At 39.6% G+C, this 21,210-nt stretch overlaps 1 long non-coding RNA gene across 2 annotated transcripts in view; it reads left to right on the top strand.

The window, feature by feature from the left end:
• The window catches only part of LOC137244382 (uncharacterized), a 216,180-nt gene that overhangs the window by 1,101 nt on the left and 193,869 nt on the right, over nucleotides 1-21,210 (top strand). The window lies entirely within an intron of this gene.

Below are 21,210 nucleotides of genomic sequence, written 5' to 3'. Positions count from 1 at the left end.
TAAAGGGCCGCTTGGCCTGCATGCTAAGAAAATGGGGATGGTGCCTTTAAACAGCATTTGCGGGAGCTGCGACGAGGAAGGCGGCAAAGGATTAGTCGCAAACTACTTGGGCGAATGCCCAGCTCTAGCACACACTAGGTTTCTAGGGAAGTAGGTAAATGCTCTGTAAAAGATATCAGCCGGTTCCACTCCCGCTCCAAATGCTTCGAACGGAGTACCGACTGAAATTAAAAAAAGTAGCAATTGGTTTCAGGAAAAATGTGTATCAAAATGTCACCCCGTGCGCTACTTGGGCTCGGATCATCCTATATACTATCCTTACGGCTCGAAACTGTGGGCAGCATGCACCAAGATTAAAGTCTAACATGTTACATGTTAGCGAGCCTAGTGCAAAATACATCGCTCCAAAAAAATAAGGATAGTACCAAAAGGTGCTGTTACTGCAGAAAGTTGGATTTAAGTCCGGGAAAGAATTTCCAACATTCTTAAACCTTTGAACAATAACACCTATTCCAGTTGAAATCAATAAGTTGATTGGAAGAAACACCTACGGCGCATGAAGAGTGCAGAAATGGTCCTGACAAAACCAGCAACAAGGAAACGTTTAGACACGGATATGAGTGATTAGCGAGACTAATTGCTGATATAAAAGCAAAGAGCACTGGAAACTTAGTTAAGGGCACGGGTAATGCAAACAATAATTACAAAAAAAAAATCGATTAGTCCAGGATGAATCCAGGGGAAGTCGCAATGGAATATGCGACTACATACAGGTCTGATCTCTTAATATGGGTTGGTGTGATCCCTTTTGTACAATGGAGAGACCAATTGTATACGGTTATGCCTAAACGGGTAGTGGCGGACGGGTCATCTTTATAGTCTTGCGGGTATTGTCCTTTTTCTACTCTCCTTAGCACCCCAATGGGTACTGTTCAACACAACCTCTTTGAAACCCACCTGCTAATGTCAGTGATATCCTCTTTGTTCGCCTGTGTGTACAGTCCGACAAGTCCTCTTTCTATCCGTGCGGGAGTTTTCTCGATACGATTCTATTTTTTTAAACTCTTATATAATATTTTAAACTGTTCACTGCATTCGTATTGTAGAACAATAAAAATTAAACAAAGTAGTAGTATTTTAAGCTCGGTATAGGACTTTTGTAAAATAATTTGTTTCCGACCCATATATTTTTATACTCAGCGTGCTTTGCACACAGAGTACATTAATTTTGCTTGGATAACGGTTGGTTGTACACGTATAAAGGAATCGAGTTATATTTAGACTTCCATATATCAAAATCATCAGTATCGGAAAAAAATTTGATTGAGCCATGTTCGTCCGTCCGTTCGTACGTCCGTCCGTTTGTCCGATAACATGATAGCTTGAGTAAATATTGAGATATCTTCGCCAAATTTGGCACACAAACTTATCTGGACCCAGAATAGATTGGTATTGAAAATGAGTGAAATCGGATGATAACCATGCCCACTTTTTATATATATAACATCTTGGAAAACACAAAAAAACTGATTATTTAGTAAATAATACACCTATTATATTGAAATTTGCCGTATCGGCTGACATTGAGACTCTTGATAAAAATTTGAAAACATTTTTTAAAATAGGCGTGGCACCGCCCCTCGTGATAAAATCAATTTTACAAATATTATTTATTATAAACCAAAAACCACTATGGAAAGTGTCTGGCCATGAGGCTTCTTGTATCGTGACGAAGATCATATACGAAAATAAGTCTTTATAAAAGACGAAAGAAGGGTATATTTTTCTGCAAAATTTTTGCACGATATCTGTTAAAGCCACTATGACTCAAGTTTTATAATAGACCAACGATCCTGGAAAGTATGCACTGGTGAAATTTCAACTTTTATAAAATGACGAAGTTCTGGCAGTCACGGGCTCTTAGAATAAAACAAATCCAACATTATCAGTGTCTTGCAAGAGATGGCGCAACGCTGATTGAATACAGTTGGTAAAGAGGAATAGAAGTAGCAATTTATCAGTCAAACACACCACCGCTGTATAGCTAAATGGTTAGCGCAACGTGCCCAAAAGCGTACTGGTGATGAAGGCTTAGCACCCTTCAAGATGGATCTATCTGCGCAGCTATGGCAGGTTGTCTGAGGGGGCCCGCGTTTGAGAGGTACTATGACATTTTTTTTTAATTCAGGAGAGTCTTTGTTAGTTCCATGTGCAAATTTTAAGCCGAATTTTAAAAGCAACGAAAATCTGCATTTCATTTTAATATTATAGTTAAGCGTGAAAAATATAAATCTATATGTATAAAAAGAAAGGCTAAAATGTGTGTTAGTTGGTCGCCGGTTTTTCAAGAGATGCGCAGGTCGATTTTATTAACACTTTCACACAAGTTGCGTTAAACCTCACGGGGTGGTCACTACATAGGTTTGGTTGCGGTCGACATACAGGATCTCGAGATATAGTCTGAAACGTGGACCCGAGTACCCCTAGAATGTTTTTATAAAATATGGATAACAAATGAAAGCTGTTGATGAGTGCTTTAGTAGAGGGTAATTTTCATACCCCTGGGTGACTAGGGTCTCGATGTATAGGCCAAAACGTGGGCCAGTGAATGCATAGACAGTAGGGCGGGTCGATTTAAAAATCGCTCATTGCTCTGTGAAAATCGTATTCTAGGGATCAAAATAAGAAACTTTGCCGAAGGAACCATACCTCTTAAAGGAATTCTGATGCCCCCCCCCCCCCCCCCAATTTGGGTCGAACTTTTGGGTAGGGGCAAATTTTGAAAAATGCCACTTTGACCCATTTAGAGTGCTCCAATCGAGTCCAAATGTATAACTGACCCCCACTAACTTTGGAGGCCGACACACCGATGCCAGTGGCACATCCCCTGGAACCCCCCTGGGGGTTCACTATAAACGTTTGTATGGTGAACCCCCAGGGGGGTTCCAGGGGGTGTGCCACTGGCATCGGTGGGTCGGGCCTCCAATGTTAGTGGGGGTCGGTCATACATTTGGACTCGATTGGAGTACTCTAAATGGGTCAAGGTGGGATTTTTAAAAATTTGCCCCTACCCAAAAGTTCGACCTAATTTGGGGGGGGGGGGGGGGCATCAGAATTCGTTTTAGAGGTATGGTTCCTTCGGCAAAGTTTCTTATTTTGATCCCTAGAATATGATTTTCACAGAGCAATGGGCGATTGTTTTGCCTCCCCACAAATCGACCCGCCCTAATAGACAGCGTTTATACAATATGGATATCAAATGAAAGCTGTTGATGAGTGCTTTAGTACAGAGTAATATATTATCCAGAGACGGACTGGGACTGGGATTAGGACTAGGACTAGGACTGAGACTCGGAGTGGGACTGGGACTGAGACTCGGAGTGGGACTGGGACTGGGACTGGAATAAAATACATAACAACCTTCTGGGACAGGCAATAAGGGATGCAGAAGAATGAGAAGGAATTGAGAGAAGAGAAAAAAAAAAAAAGAAAAGGAGATTGAGAAAGAGATAGAATGAGACGAGGATGGAGATAGATGAAGCGAAAAGACGGAGGGAGGAGTGAGTAAAAGGATTAGGAAAAAGTGAAGAGGGGGAGGGCAGAATCAGACGGAAAAGCTTATTAAAATGTATGCATATAGGCCAAATTTAAGGCAGGACAATATCTGCCGGGTCTTCTAGTATTTCAATAAAAAGTTCTGTTCTGTATTGTAAAATTCACCAAAGTTCTTACAATTTCTTTCTAAGTTGTTATCGCCATTATCCTTGTCTAACAAATTTCCAACGTCTAGGAGAAATACAAATTTAACATTAAGGCCATTTAGTCGTGTAAATCTTGTACGTATATCTTGTTGGAGAAAATCAATAACACTTTTCGTAATGCGAGAGATTTCACATTCTGCGGAAAAACCAACATCACTAGCCCATTGGACGGATTTTGCGGTGCCTTCTTACACGTTTTACTATATCAATATCCCATTTTTCGCAAAGAGATTTATCTTTTTCTATTGCTTCTTCACAGAGAGTGCCTGCTAATGATTTAAGATCATGTTACGCTTCTCAAATATTCTTCCCCGGATCTTATAATCTGAGCTGCACGCTATCAATCTTCCTGAAGATTTCATATGCGGAAAGACTAACATCTCTATCCAATTGGACGGATTTCTATTGCTTCTTCATATAGAGTGTCTCTAATTTCGGACCGCCAGTCGCTTATGATTTAAAATCATGGTACGCTTCTCAAATATTCTTCCCCGGATCTTGTAATCTGAGCTGCACTCGCTCAATCTTCCTTAAGATTTCGTGCCAGAAATGAACTAATGTTATGAAACTAAAACTAGTATATTTTGCAACAGAATTATAATTTCGCTCCTGGTGTCACTTGTGGTGTTGATGCCCTCTGCTAATTTTTCAAGAGTTCTACTACATTCTGTAGCTCATCCAAGATAACGCTTACCGCTTGTATTCTGGCGCTCCATCGTGTTTCAGATTCACGTTTGACTGTTTTTGTTAAAGCATTTTTTTTATAATTCTCATCGTAACGTTGAATGTGAGAAAGAAAGATATATGCTCAAATTATTAACAGCAACACCTACTAAATTTATCCAGGAAGTTATGCTTTGCGGACCTCTGAGAAGTGCCCGGGGCAAGATGTCCCTCGCCCCCTTCACTATGTCACTGAAAAGAGATCAATCGATGGACACTCTATTTAGGAATTGATTGCACGGTTTTTTGCAGGGTACCTACATATGGGTAAATCCCAAAAACTTTTACTTTTTTGGATACTCGGGTTTTACACACGGGCAAAAAATTTAAGGCCAGAATAAAAGTACAAGGACATTAAGTCTGACGTTTTGACTATCCGATCTGATGATTTTAAAAATCAAGAATATTGATAGTAAGTTTTTGCAGGACTTCGAAACGTAAAAAACGTCGATTTTTACACTTTTTCAAGCGATACCCTTGATTTTTTTTTTGAATTTTTTCGATAAAATTTTGAGGCATTGCTGAAACACTATGGAATTTAAGCTGAATGTTGCTTTTGAGACGGAGATCCTAAAGGTATGAGCAAAATTTATGTGCCCCTCCAATACTCAAAACTATCATCACTCAAATTAGCGATACTTTTTTTTTTGTCATTTTCAATATTGACAGTTTTTTGCTTATAGCTTTTTGATGCAACTGAGTATAGAAATTTGGATTATGCACGATAATAGCCTATCAGGGACTAAAAATACCTGGGCTTCAAATTCGATGTGCCGCTTTCAGTTTTGAAGGTAGAAGCAGAAAAGTGGAAGCACTTGGTTGCGTAAATTTTTTTCAGAAGCATGTTTTTTTGTGGGCACAGCTACAAAAAAAAATTTTTTTTTCTACACTTTTTGACGACTGCCAATTTTTGGCGAAAATTTCGTATATTTGCCCCATGTACAAACATCAGTAACTTTCCTTGTGTGAATATTCCAAGATGAGGCAATTGATGGTATACTACTGTGGTGTAGAGAAAAAATTAACAAATGGGTATGAAATATTTGACGATTACCCGATTTAATATTTTTGCCGATAGCTCCAAAACCAGGTTTCGGGAATCAACAAAATTTTACCTAAATATACCCCACATAGATATGTACATCCCGATAAAATTTCAACACAATCGGTTAAGAAGTGTTTAAATAAGTAAAAAAAATTAAGGTTTTCCCGTTTTATATTTTTATCAATATCTCCAAAATCGGCTCTCGGGTATTAAAAGTTTTTTACCTAAACATACCTCGTTCGCATATCTATATGGTTTTAAAGTTTCAAAAGAATCGGTAGAAAGGTGTTAAAATAAATGTGTTGAAAACTTTGCAGTAAAAAATATTTGGCGGTTATTCGGTTTTATATTTTTACCGATATCTACAAAACCGGATCTCGTGTATCAAAAAAATTTTACATAGCTAACAGCTGAATATATCTCCATATTTTGTTAAAATTTCGATATAATCGGTACAGTAGTGTTGAAATAAATGTATATTTAACATTGCGACCTCAATTTATATATAGTTTGTTCGATCTTTTGCCTATATCTTTTTGAGGCAATATGTAAGACGTGTAACAGCGATGCACTATAGCTCCAATTTACCCCTCAATGTTCCTAACAAAGAGATATTTGCGTGATACCATGTTTCAAAAAAATTTTTTTTTTTCTCCAATAAAACCAAAGCTTGGCGGATTTCCCCATATACATATACATACGATACAAATTCTCGAGACCATGTCAAAAAACAACAAAGTTATTTCAAATACTTGCAGCGGGACCAGAATTTAAAAAAGGTACCTTAAAAATAAAATATATCGACCCCTTCCTAAAGCTATGCCAAAGTGAAGTTCGGTTGGGTGTCGTAGGTATAATATATCAATATCTTTTCCATAAGTAATAAATATATTTTATTGTAATATATCTACAACATTTTGATAACAAATCGAAAACTTTTTAACAAATTATCTATAATTTTTCGATAATAGACCGCTAACCTTTTGATAAAAAACCGATATTTCATGTATAAAAAATCGATAGCTTTTATCGATTGCACATTAATAACACTTCCAAAAAATCGATAATTCACCCTTAAAGCAGCGATGAAACATCCATACCAAACTGGTTACTTCATTTACGCTTACGCACTGTAGCTCCCCATACAGTATGACAATACTGCACACTATACCTGCACTATATAGAATACCATTTCAAAATACTACGCTTATGCTGACACTAGTTAACCTCATGTTACATTCTGGATTCCCCACTTTTTTTTGTGCTTCGGGGGAAACGCTTTATGCACTGACCAAGATATTTAAGCCTCACTGCGAGACTCTCCGAGTGTAGAACTCCCTTTTTTCATGAAGGGCTACCCACAAAAACCCAACCTCCCACGGCCCGCGCAAATCCCCGTACCTGGAACCGCATTTAGCATTTCTTCGGGTACAGGTGCGCGCTACGTGAGCTCCGTGGCTACTCTCACGCCGTGACCAAAGATGTTAATACATCAAAAAATGGAGTTGCTGCTATGTATTAAACAAGAAACCTGCAGAGGAAATGGGAAACATTCAAGCAAAGCGACAGTTTAAAGTCTCAGTTGAAAGCACTGTGAGGGATAGATTGAGAACTAGTACCGCCTGTTAATGCTCCGCTCCAGCACAGAACTAATTCGATTCGCTCAAAATTTTATATTTATGCTTTTTTACTAAATAATTTATACTAGCAACAAAACAAAAATTTTGCGACATAATAGAAACTCGATACAGAAAACGTGGTTCATTTTGTGTTCAAAGGCTTTTTTCCGAATTTGTTTGACAAAAGCACTTAAATCACAAGTGTTAAGTACTAGTGAATAAATGAATTATACAACAACTAGATCGTTTATCAAAAGCGCTAAATACAAAAATTTTATGACTTGTTTTGAAGTACTCTCATTTAAAATAGTGTAAATTAAATGTTCTTAATTTAAATGCAATGAAATTGAAAACTAAACTGTTTTTGTTATGTTATGTTTTTTTCGTTGAATATTATTTAAACGATTGAAGTTCCATTAAAATAAAAACCACTGCCATGCTGGTTTTATGAGTATTAAGTTCAATGTATGTAGATATAAAAATGTGGTCCTGTTCAGGGTATGCGAGTGGTTTAGTTTAGTTCCTTTAGAGAGAATATTTAATAAACATTTTCTCTATTTTCCATGCTTCGAGATGAGCGCTGTTCTTGCCAATGCTCTCGCACACAATACAATAATAAATACGTTCGACTATCTCCTAAGATTGGAAGTGTCCCTTTTAACGTCCCGCGACCACTTCTTTTTAAAATACTCTGCAGTGCTTGGATATTACCTGCCCCGTAAATTTAACATATGATAATCGGTGTGATAAGCAAGTGCACTTTCCCCATATCTCAGCGGCCGGCGGCTGGCGGTAAAAAAAGTACCTGCCGATTTAAAAGGGAATATGGACCCTCACTAGGGTAGGCACCTTGTCGTTGGTGTGAGGGCTTAGCCGAGGCGGTGCTGTTTAGTACTGATATCCACGACGTTTCGCCTCATACGAGGGCAGCGGGATGTCGGTGACCAAGAACTGCCAACGCCCTAATCCAGGGTGTTATGCGGACTGTGCCTATTGGACGATTTGCAGCCAGGGGATAAATTCGGCTGTATTCGAACGGGGCCTTCCGAATACCGGGCCACCTCGGGAAGTATTAATGGCCTTACTACAGTAGGGGGCGCTGCTGTGGCGGACGGTTCTTTCCCCATATATAATACTGGACCGCTGAGCCCGCCTTGTCGGGCAGGTGGTCGTACGACCAAGATGAACGACTCATTACCTGACTGTAACAAGGATGATGTAAAGAGGAGGACTGAGTCGCAATCCAAGGACGACAAATACGAATTAAGCGATGCGTCGGACTCGGGGAGCGAGAGTAGCGCTGATTCAATGAACTCCGTGTTGGAAAAGCACACAAATTAAAACGGAGTAGAAGAGTGGAGAAGGGTACGGAGCAGAGGAAGTAAAAGAGCTCTCTCGCAGTACCGTGCAGCACTAAGAATTGTATAACGCTTGGGAGCAGTGGTCGACCCAACAGAAGTGGAGGTAGGTCGAAGGCAGTTCAAAAGGTTTGCTGCGAGAAACCCTCGGTTCTGCAACCGGTACGAGGAGGAAGAAGCGTCGAATGGCAGAATGAAGAGGCAACGTTCAGCGGAAGGCGACAAGCCTGCTTTTAAGAGGTTGAAAAGACCCAGTCCTAGAGCCGCAAGACAGGGCAGTCCCATAGACAAGACAAGTAGGCCCAAAGCTGTAAGACAGATGGGCTCCAATAGCGAGGTAGCAACTACCTCGAAAGCTGCGAGGCAGAGGGAAGTTCCAATTAAGAAAGTAGGAGATAAGCCAAAGGGAAATAACGCTAAGACTCCGGCTTCCTCGGAGGCGCTAAAGGGAGTTAACGCTAAGACTCCGGCTTTCTCAGAGGTGCCAAAGGGAGATAACACTAAGACTCCTGCTTTTCCCGAGAAGATGAGTGATGTGGCAAAGCAGTCACTGACTGTGGCGCTGGTTGATCGTAGCAGTCTCTTCGGACAAATGACTGCTGAAAGGTTTAGATCTGTGGAAAGGGAGCTTATTAGCTTAATGCTTAAGATGATGCGGGAACAATCAAATAAGCCCCTTCCAACTTTTGATTCGGGGGGATGGTATAATGGTGTGAAGATGATAGCGTGCGACAATATCGCGAGCTTGCGGTGGCTGGAGGAAGTGGTTCCAAACCTCCAAAGGCAAAGCACGAACGCGCGGTTTGAGGTGGTGGATAAAGCGCAAATCCTCACGGTACCAAAAGTTAAGGTATGGATACCATGTGTGATGAAGTCGGAGGATACACTGCGACTTCTGCAGAATCAGAATCCGAACATACCGACACAGGATGGGAAGGTACTTAATGTATCTCGGCCTACCGAGGATGGTCAGTTCTACATCTTCCAAATAAACAAGCAGGCGGAGGATATTTCGTACACGCAGCTTGGTAAAATATCCTTTGGCACTGGAAAAATTTACATGCGACTCAGGAAAAGAAGTCCCGAGGATAAAACCCTAACACGATAGAGGTGGGCGAAGTCGAAAAGGACCTCAAAAGCCTAAGGGAAAAAAGACAGGTGGAGGTCCCCTACGTCACCACGAACGTGCTAGAAGAGGACCAACCGCTAAATGGTGCTGTGACTCGCACAGAGGAACACCCTGCACAACAGTCACGAGAGGCTGAAGGGGGCCTCGAATACTCTAAACCAAAAGGGCAAGGGGAGAACGACGACGTCAAGACGAAGTTGCACAATGGTGCTGCGATTCCTACAGATAAACCTCCAACACAGTAAAGTGGCGTCGAGCGAACTCCTCCTAACCTTTGAGGAGGGTTCGCTTGACGTGGCGCTGATCCAGGAGCCGTGTCTCTCATCGGGAAAGCGAAGCGTGTCGGGACGAGTACAGGGATCTACTGAATATCTACAAGAGTGAAATTACCAGCGCGAAGAGAAACTCATGGAAAAGTTTCTGTACGGACATAGAGTGCTCCAGCGAAACAGCACGGTTGAAAAAAGTCCTAGCAAAGGGAAACATAGTCCAGGGACTAATAAAGAAAGAGAACAGGGAATGGTCAACTAATAGTGAGGAATCCCTTGAGGTGCTTCTCGATACACATTTCCCATCGGAAGATGGTTTAGAAGAGCCAGCAAACAGCACTCACACTTCGATCACGGAGCGGGTAGTGCCGGGCTTGGTGACCAATACCAAGATCTAGTGGACAGTGAAGACGTTTTCTAAGTTTAAATCGCCGGGCCCAGATGATATATTCCCGGCCATGCTACAAGTCTCAAGTAGGGCGGTCGTGGAATGGCTTAAAATAACATTCGATGGGTGCATACGACTGAATCATGTACCGCACTCTTGGAGAACTGCTCGTGTAGCTTTTCTTCCAAAGGCGGGGAAGATCGGTCACGTTTATCCCAAAGACTATAGACCCATTAGCTTAACATCCTTTCTGCTCAAAACCTTTGAGAGGCTGATAGATGTGTACATAAAGTCCAACGTGGATGAAAGGCTGCTCTCCACAACAGAGCATGCGTACACCAAAGGCAAGTCGGTAGACACCGCATTGCATAGGGTGGTAATAAGCATAGAGAAATCCCTGGAATATAAGGAATATGCTATAGGAGTCTTCTTGGACATTGCCGGGGCTTTCAATAATGTTGCAAAATGGGCGATTATGGATGGTCTTAATTACATTAAAGTACATCCTGCCTTAATCAGATGGATCGGCTGCATGTTAAATTGCAGAAAGATTACATCACAATGGGGATTGTACTAGGCCACGAAATCAAGGACAGGGCCACGTCGCAGGGAGGGGTGTTATCACCTCTGCTGTGGACGCTGGTCATCAACCAACTGCTCAGGCAATTCGATGAGGGACCCGAAAAACTTACGGCTTACGCAGATGACGTTGCAATTGTCATAAGTGGAAAGTGCCTTCCAACGATTAGTTCCTTGATGGATCGGGCGCTTCGCGATATTCATACCTGGGCATCTAATGTCGGATTGAAAGTCAATGCGGAGAAGACGGATATGGTCTTGTTTACAAAGAGCTACAACGTCCCAAATTGGACCAGGCCTAAGTTATGAGGGGTGACCTTACAGGAGAAACCACAAAATATTTAGGAATCATCCTAGACAGTAAGCTGTCATAGAAGCTCAACGTGGAGGAGAGGGTCAAGAAGGCCTCAACGGCACTCTATGCATGCAAAAGAATGCTGGGGTGTACGTAGGGCCTATAGCCCTCTCTTTCTCATTGGGTTTTTACAGCGATTGTAAGCCCTATTCTATATTATGGAGTTCTTGTTTGGTGGAAAGCCACACAAAAAACAACATACCTCAAAAAATTAGAGGGCGTATGCAGACTATCGATGCTTAGCATTACGGGTGCCCTGAAAACAACCCCGATGGCTGCACTGTATGCCATTTTGCACATTCCACCTGTAGACCTGGTAGCAAAGAAGAAAGCGGTAACGACCGCAAACAGGCTCGGTGCTTCCGGGCAGCTTGAGCGCCGACCATATGGCCATAGTAGTATAGCGTCATCAATCACAAGACGAACAGACTACATGATTCCCTATCTGCGCTTCGAGGGAGATCTTAAGGCCACATTAGAGGTGGACGGTTGGCGCAAGGGTGCGCAAATGGCGGACGAGGCGATACATGTGTACACCGATGGTTCCAAAGTAGTGGAAGGGGTAGGGTCTGCGGTATACTGCCCTGATCCGGAAATAAGCAGATCCTACAGGCTGCCGGATTACTGTAGCGTTTTCTAAGCGGAAATATTAGCCGTAACCAAAGCAGTAGAAACCCTTGAAGAGAATAGCTTAAGCTGCAACCGTGTTAACTTTTATATTGACAGTCAAGCAGCAATTAAGGCAATAATCTCGCATAGCACAGCATATAAATGCGTGTTAGAGTGTAAGCATTCTCTGGAGAGAATCGGGACAGGAAGAGGTATACATCTATATTGGGTCCCAGGGAATATGGGAATAGACGGCGGACAAACTAGCTAAAAAGGCGTATCCCTTGAAGTTTGCTCCGTAGATGTCCCAATTAAATTGGGTGAAATTAAGCGAAGTCTAGAGGTGCACATGATCGACCAAGCGGGAAAGGCGTGGGTTCAAGCGCGGGGCTGTAAAATGTCGCAGATTATGTGTAGGCCTTACAACCTTAGACTAACACAGTTGCTCCTATCATTAAAAAGAGAGGACTGTAGAATCATGACGGGTATTCTGACTGGACACTGCCTTCTGGCGTCACATGCGTTTAAACTAGGCTTGGTCAGTGATAGAAGATGTAGGAAGTGCGGGTTGGAGGAGGAAACGATCGAGCACGTTCTGTACTCGTGCCCTGCACTTGCCAGGCTAAGACTCCAGCTATTAGGAGTGATACAGCTGTCAGATCTAGAAGCAGCAAGTGGCTTCAGTCCTAGGAAGCATCTAGTATTTGCCAAGAGGACGGAGTTATTTTATAACATAGGTCCTGGTTTTTGATAGGGTTTTTCAGCTTGGTCGTTAAAACAAACTTCTGGTAACACTACGGACTCAATCAGTCTATGTGAGGTCCTCATGGACCGGCCAGTTCAACCTACCTACCATGCACACATGTGTGAACTAATTAGTAATTGGAGAACATTATGTTTGCCATGGCGTATGAGTGACCTATAATAGCAACACTTATAGTGAACACTGAGTTATATCACGAAAAAGTAGTGTACCAATTTTAATTGAATATTTGTACTAACAAATTTTTTTTTAAATTATAGACACTTCGCCAATGAAGTTTTAATTGTTAAGCGGTTTGAATAAGCTAAAACCGTATAGTCTGTGAGGTACAGACCTCCCTCTATTTCAATTGAAATCTTTTCTTGGCAGGAACGTCTACGTTCATTCGCATAACCTGATTTATCTAGCGAAGCCTTTGAAATTTTATTCACTGCAAATCTTCATATCTACAGAAAGCTCATACGGTTTATCAACATAACTCCTTCGATACTTGCCGTCAGGAAGAGGACCATGCATCGACCATCGATCTTTTCTCGAACTTTTGTACATGGAGAAAGGACTTTTTTAATTGCCCACTCAGTCCAATGGAAGACAGGACAAGAGTTCTTCTCATTTTAATTTTTAAGCTGAAATTGTTTTCGCTGTTAATGCTGATTCCCAAATAAATGAAGTCCTTCACAGTCTCGAATTTTTATCCTTCAACAATGACGAGTACAGTATGTGAACGCTACCATGAGTTGAAAAGAAACGAAACGCTTTTACAGGAAGAAAAAAGCATAGGAAGAAAAGCGTGAGTGTAGTTAGCTTGATATGCCAGCCACCAAGAATAAAACCTGCAAATTTTACAAAAGCGAACTTGTAGCCGATGTTATGAGATTACGGATAGAACACTTCCCTGTTATCCCAAATGGGGACAGGGCCTACCGCACAGGGATGATGAACCTGGTCCTGCAATCGCTGATGATGCAATTATTGCCCCCGAAACCGAATATGCAGAAGTAAAAATAACAATAAGCAGATTATGAAACAACAAGGCCACGAAGACTGATGGATTGCCTGTGGAGCTATTCAAAACGGTGGACAGATGTTGGCAGTACTTACACATCAGCTTCTATGCAAAATATGATTAGACGAGTGTATGCGACTACTGGAATCTAACTGTTTTTTACCCAGTCCAGAAAACAGAAGTTTATGCAAATTTCACCAACTCCGTCGGCTTAATGCCGCCTTCGACAAAAGGAAAAGGAGCTGCCTGTATGCCGCCATGTCTGAATTTGCTTTCGCCGCAAAATTTAACTGCTCTGGAACAATATTTTAGAAAAGCGGGCAATTGCTGGGCTATGCTGACAGCATTGATATCATTGGTCTGACTAACCGCGCCGTAAATTCTGCTCACATCAAACTACAAAAAGAAGCGAAAAAGATGAGAAAGATGAGTTTGATGACGAATGAGGACAAAACGAAGTTTCTACTGTCATCAAGCGAAGAGCCATCGCATTTCGAGTGGGCTGCCGTAATTTCGAAATAGTAAAATACTTCGTTTATTTGGGAACCAGTATTAACACAAAAGAAAATCAGCTCTGAAATCCAGCGAAGCAACACTCTTGACAATAAACGTTACTTTGGACTAGGTATACAATTAAAAAGTAAAGTTCACCGTGGGGAATAGATAATCATACTCTACAAGTCACAAGATTTACGGATCTTTGTGTATTGGTGACGCTGAATACCAAAGAAGATTTAATGATGACCTGTATGAGATTTACGCAGGAATCAATATAGACCAGCGAATCAAAACACAGCGGTTTCTCTGGCTGGGAAATGTTATGCGTATGAAAGATGATGCCCCAGATAAGAACGTATTTTTATCGGAACCCGCCTTGGGAGCAGAGGAAGAGGGTGGTCCCTACTCCGCTGGAAGGACCATTTAAGTTCCCTTAATGTGATATTGTTGGACGGCCATAACCATTTAAATGGTTAAGCCTCAATTGAGCTAATAAATAACAGTTACGGGGCTGCCAAGGCGCAAATGCGCCGATGCTTTCTTGGATGACAGCAAGTACTTCGTCTGTTCCTCATTTTCCGCAAGCCTTTCTTTTACATCTTTATCCAATCTGTAAGCAAAACAAATGCGCGTTTGCTAACGCCAATAATATAAATATCACCAGCATGCGCCATGTAATATAACAACAGCAAATATACCGCAGACAATATGCAATTATCAGTGGCAATTATTATTAAATTATTTTTGCAGATTCAATAAAAAATTTATACGCACTTTGTAACTGAAACTATGCAAACCATTCTCAAAAAATTTTTCGAAAAATTCCAAAACTTAGAGTTTGTTCCATAAAAAAAAAAAAAAAAAAAAAAAAATATGTGTATATATAGATAAGTTTTCTGCAAACCAAATGTTCGGATGCCAAATCAATCAATTATTAATGTGTTTGATTATATTTATTTAGTTATAAAAAAGATCACAGCTAGGTTATATTATGCAAATACTTATTTGCATTTAGCGGGGGAAAGAGTAGCTTCTTAAAGTGATGTCCGTCTCTGATGTATGTTCGCCGAAAGAGGGCGAGAGAACGCAGTTAAGGTACCGAACAGTGATTTAAATTTTCAGTGTCAAGGGCACGGCGAATTAAATCAGCTCTTGAGGTATTACATTGAATTAGACCATTAGGCTGACATCACATGCGCAATTGTAGAGCGAAAGTCGCTACATGTACAATTTGTTTGAAGAAAATTTAAAAAACATTGTCAAATATCAATGCAGATTTTGAACGCACTTAAGTTATACTATGTCACTTAGACTAAGAGCCGATTTCTCAAGTAAACTTTAAGTCTCAGCTGTCTGAAAAAAAATTTTTTTTTGGGAACAAATTTCTGTTTATATGGCTCAAGGCCCTTATGAAAGATCTGCCATAGAATTGTTTAGCTAGAAAAGTGCATACTCAAAAACCAGAATGAAAACTCCAAATATAAAGTTTGAGATTTTCGTATAATTTTTTTGAAGTTTCGAAAACGTTTTTTTTTTTGATTGGTTTTGCAATATATTATTGCGAATATTAGCAGTTCTACACATCACTAAGCTGCTACTAAATAAATGCACAACAACAATAAAACAATCAACCAAACTTATGCATATGTACACTAGTTCGGGTCGGGATCGTATTCTAGGGATCAAAATAAGAAAATTTGCCGAAGGAACCATACCTCTAAAACGAATTCTGATGTCCCCCCCTTTGGGTCGAACTTTTGGGTAGGGGCAATTTCAATTCTACCTGCTGTATCTTGTGGTTAATTAAAAAAAACAACACAAGCAATTTTACGATCTGCAATTGTGTCACCGTAATACCTTAATTTTTTAAAACGGTTGAATAAAAAACCCACACAACTACGACAAGCAAATGCATCACAGTGATGCTGTGCTTTTAATAGGGGGTTGTAAAAACGCTAATTTCTAATAATTTTTTTAAATTTCTTTTCTATTACTAAGTTAAATTAATTTTTTCATTTACATATGTTCTGACTAAATAAATTTCTAAAGAGAAAAATAAACTCCAAAAAGAAAAAAAACATAGGCATTTCAAAGTGGGATTTTACAAAATTTTTTGGGGGGACATCAGAATTCGTTTTAGAGGCATGGTTCCTTCGGCAAAGTTTCTTATTTTGATCCCTAGAATATGATTTTCACAAAGAAATGGGCGATTTTTTGCCTGCCCATAAATCGACCCGGCCTAATGTACACATTAGAGCAAGCAGCCACACATACACATATGTAGTTAGCAGATAAGAGTGAAGATGAAAGAGAAATAATCACACAGCATGTTCTCATCAGCTAAGAGCAGATGTTGTTTCTCACACATACATGCGCATATAGCTAAATAACCAAGTATGAGATGCAACTGTTCCAGAAGGCATGTTCGTGAAAAGTCTAGACCTTAGGAGAAATAAGCGAACAAGGTAACATAGTTTGATTTAAACACGCTATTAGTGAGGATAATTGTAACTGCGAAGTACTTTTTCCACAGTAAAGCTATAAATAAAGACCATTTTGCCAAACTAAAAATTAAAAAATAAATGTATGTAAGACGCGATAACCTCCGAAGAGATTTTTGGCCGAGCTTCTCTTCCAATTTGCGTCATGCTCCTCTTGATTTTTCGTACAAATTGGCCGAACGTGTCCTACATGTTCTATGCCGACCCCGAGCGGCATCTGCAAGCAGATGAGTTTTCACTGAGAGCTTTTCAAGGCAGAAATGCACTCGGTGGCAAGCCGAGTGGAGACCCCGCTTAGAAAAATTTTCTTCTCATTGAAAAACTTTATTTCTAAAATTTTGATGTTGCTTTGCCCGGGTTGTGAACCCAGGGCATACGGTGTGGTAGGCCGCCATACTGAATATTGGGGTTATTTATTCGAAAGTTCAGCAATTCGCACGTTAACAGAAGGTACATAATAATTAGGAATTTCCAAAAATTCGTTACAATATTCAAAATATATAGTAGAGAAAAATTTGCAAAGTTTACAAACGGCGATGGTTACTAGGATATGCTTCTGAATTTCAATTCTTCATAAGCTAGCTTCTCGGAAACTGAATACTGAACTCGAAATATCCAACATTAATACTTTATACTGGTGTAAAAGCAGATGCCTTTATCCACTCAGCCATATGAATGCCCCGCTGCTCGCTTTGGAATTGGTCTCTAAGTATTGCCTTTTTTGTTGCTATTCCTTTTATTCACCATTCAGGTACATACTAATTTTATATGCATTTTAATCCTAATTGTGTTGAATAATTATAGGCGCGCTAGGAGGATGAAACCGAACATTATATACTCAGTTGAGAGCTATGGTGACAACATAAGGGAAAATAACCATGTAGGAAAATGAACTGTGTTTGTATGTCATGTGTATCAAATGAAAGGTATTAAAGAGTATTTTATGAGGGAGTGGGTCGTAGTTCTATAGGTGGACGCCATTTAGGGATATTGCCATGAAGGTGGACCAGGGCTGACTCTAGAACTTGTTTGTACGATATGGGTATCAAAAGAAAGGGGTTAAAGAGTATTTTAAAAGGGAGTGGGCCTTAGTTATATAGGTGGACGCCTTTTCCAGATATCACCATAGAGGTGGACCAGGGTGAACCTAGAATTTTTTGTACGATATGGGTATCAAATGAAAGGGGTTAAAGGGTATTTTAAAAGGGAGTGGGCCTTAGTTCTATAGGTCGCCTTTTCGAGATGTCGCCATAAGGGTGGACCAGGCGTGACTCTAGAATGCGCTTGTACAATATGGATACCAAACGAAAGGTGTTAATGAGTATTTAAAAGGGAGTGGGCCTTAGTTCTATAGGTGGACATCTTTTCGAGATATCGCCATAAAGGTGGACCAGGGGTGACTCTATCCAATTATCATGTTTCATCCCTTTTTTCGTATTTGGTATAGAATTATGGCATTTTTTTCATTTTTCGTAATTTTCGATATCGAAAAAGTGGGCGTGGTCATAGTCGGATTTCGGCCACTTTTTATACCAATACAAAGTAAGTTCAGATAAGTACGTGAACTGAGTTTAGTAAAGATATATCGATTTTTGGTCAAGTTATCGTGTAAACGGCCAAGCGGAAGGACAGACGGTCGACTGTGTATAAAAACTGGGCGTGGCTTCAACCGATTTCGCCCTTTTTCACAGAAATGAGTTATCGTCCTAGAATCTAAGCCCTGCCAAATTTCACAAGGGTTGGTAAATTTTTGTTCGACTTATGGCATTAAAAGTATCATAGACAAATTAAATGAAAAAGGGCGGAGCCACGCCCATTTTGAAATTTTCTTTTATTTTTGTATTTGGTTGCACCACATCATTACTGGAGTTGAATGTTGACATAATTTACTTATATACTGTAAAGATATAAAATTTTTTGTTAAAATTTGAATTTAGTTTTTTTTTTATAGTGGGCGTGGTCGTTCTCCGATTTTGATAATTTTTGCTAGGCGTACATATAGTAATAGGATTAACGTTCCTGCCAAATTTGATCATAATATCTTCAGCGACTGCCAAATTACAGCATGCAAACATTTTAAAATACCTTCTTTTAAAACTGGGCGGTGCCACACCCATTGTCCAAAATTTTACTAATTTTCTATTCTGCGCCATAAGTTCAACTCACCTACCAAGTTTCATCGCTTTATCCGTCTTTGGTAATGAATTATTGCACTTTTTCGTTTTTCGAAATTTTCGATATCGAAAAAGTGGGCGTGGTTATAATCCGATATCGTTTATTTTAAATAGCGAGCTGAGATGAGTGCTCAGGAATCTACGTACCAAATTTCATCAAGATAACTAAAAAATTATTCAAGTTATCGTGTTAACGGACGGACGGTCGGACGGACGGACATGGCTCATTCAAATGCTTTTCGATCCTGATGATTTTGATAATACGGAAGTCTATATCTATCTGAATTCCTTTACACCTGTACAACCAACCGTTATCCAATCAAAGTTAATATACTCTGTGAGCTCTGCTCAACTGAGTATAAAAACAATTGTATAAAATAATATGAGCATGCCTCGCTAACTGAATACATATTTTGAATATATTTATTAATCCTTTGTGCGAGTGAGTATGTTGTTTCTTGATTCATGGCCCCGATCTTTTCGCGTTTGCTACTGCAGGTCCAACACCCAGAAATATTTCAAGCTGTAACCCTAAAAAGGCTTAAGTAACAAATTTTTATTCTCAAAAAAGTTTAAAAAGTTTAAAATTTTTGCCACTTAAGACCTAATGGGTTTAGTCATGATTCTTAACGGTTTATACTAGAGCTTTATAAGTAAATCAGTTGAGTTGAATAATGATAAGCTGTTATAACCTTTAAAAAATGGAAAGCCAAAATCTTTGTCGCTCACGCCCAGTTGGAGGTTATAACATTATATATATGTTAATTGAAAATAAAGATTTGTCACATATACAACTGCTACATCTTATGACATCCCCACGCTACATTACACCTTACCACTAATCGAAGTTTACCGAAAAGCAAAGAAAATTTTGTAAAGCTCAATGGTACTTTTCTAAAGTGTTTTGTAACAAAAGCAAATATTTTTGATTCGCAGAATCACTTGATTTTCAAAAGGAAAGAAGAGCCAACTTTTTACACTTTACAAGTTTTTTGGCTGGAGTATTTCTTCCATTTGCAAATACTCACAGTACACTACGTACTCACATATACATATGAATGTATAGAAAAATGTTAGCATACTTGTACATCAATACCAACACTTTGAGCTTTTGTGTAGAGTTGCAATTTCTCATTAAGTACCGTTCAGTGCCTCATTCGTTCTCGTATTCATAGTAATGTATCTTCTGGTTATCCTATTTCATTGCATGTCCTACAGCAAAAACTTTATTTATGTTGCTTTATTTTGATAAGGTTTTTTGTGTTAGAAATTTGCAAGTCCCCTTTCCGCTCTTGATCATTTATCCCAAACACTTGTCCTTTGCTTACATTGATTTGCATTTACATACAAATATCTTCATACATATAAAGTAGTTACTTAAATACTCGAGATTTACTCTATAGTTCGGGGTTAATTATGTTGCATGTTGCAATTACTTCATTGCTGTAAGATGCATGCTACATCTAACTACATATACAATTACATACATACATATTATTCTCAAATGTTTTGCGGTTTTATCAACTTGGTTGAGAATATATACACATAGTAATACTACTTATCCATTCGTATATATTTATAATTTTATATGTATACTTATTTTAGGGCTCCTCAAAATACATGAACAGCTCCATTAATCGGGTATGCGATTATTCGATTTTAGATAATTGTACGTTTCCTAATCGAAGTTCACTATTTGAATAGTGGATTTGGTTAGATTGTTTGAACTATTGCAACTCAAAGATTCGATTATAGTATGAAGGGTTCATACAAAAGATTACGTATACGCCATGTATGTACCAAATCTAAATTTTTTACAGTTTTTAGAAACCTATTCGCGGTCAGTGCAAGTACCTTCAATTTTAGAAATAATGGGGAGGTTTAAACTTTTGAAACGTCTAAAATTCTTACACGTTGGGCGCCATTGTTACAATAATTGACTTTTGGTGGTAAGCTGGAGATGGCATATGTCATGGTTGAAATCCCCTGCTAGTTCGTCGAATGGGGTGGGGCTTTGCATACCTGTCTTACCCGCAGTCATCTAAACAAAAAAATTGGCTCATGCCTAGAGGAGAATACATAAATAGAGGGAAATTAGGAAGTGGAAAAAACGGTCAGGAGGCCCGTCCAGAGTCAGGGGGAGTACATACACCCTCTTCAGCGCAGCTTGCGCGAAGCCTTGGGCACGATGATGAGTAACAATCAGCTGACATTAAAGCATCTTATATTTTTGTCCGTCTTGGCTCCAGGATTACGCTAGCAAAATATTTAATAACAACTAGGATCCCTCTGTTCGTAGCAGATCGTATTAAAATCAAATCCCCCTAATTAAACGCTAAAATGCAAAGAGGTTTTACGAACACAATTTTAATAGCAAGTTATATCTGTAAGTTACTGTGTCACAGGATTAGATAAAATACTGTATTACAGGCT

Source organism: Eurosta solidaginis, chromosome 1, assembly GCF_040869045.1.
Source record: "Eurosta solidaginis isolate ZX-2024a chromosome 1, ASM4086904v1, whole genome shotgun sequence".
Lineage (NCBI taxonomy): Eukaryota > Metazoa > Arthropoda > Insecta > Diptera > Tephritidae > Eurosta > Eurosta solidaginis.
Note: the sequence above shows the minus strand (reverse complement) of the source record. Positions and strands in the feature narration are given on the sequence as shown.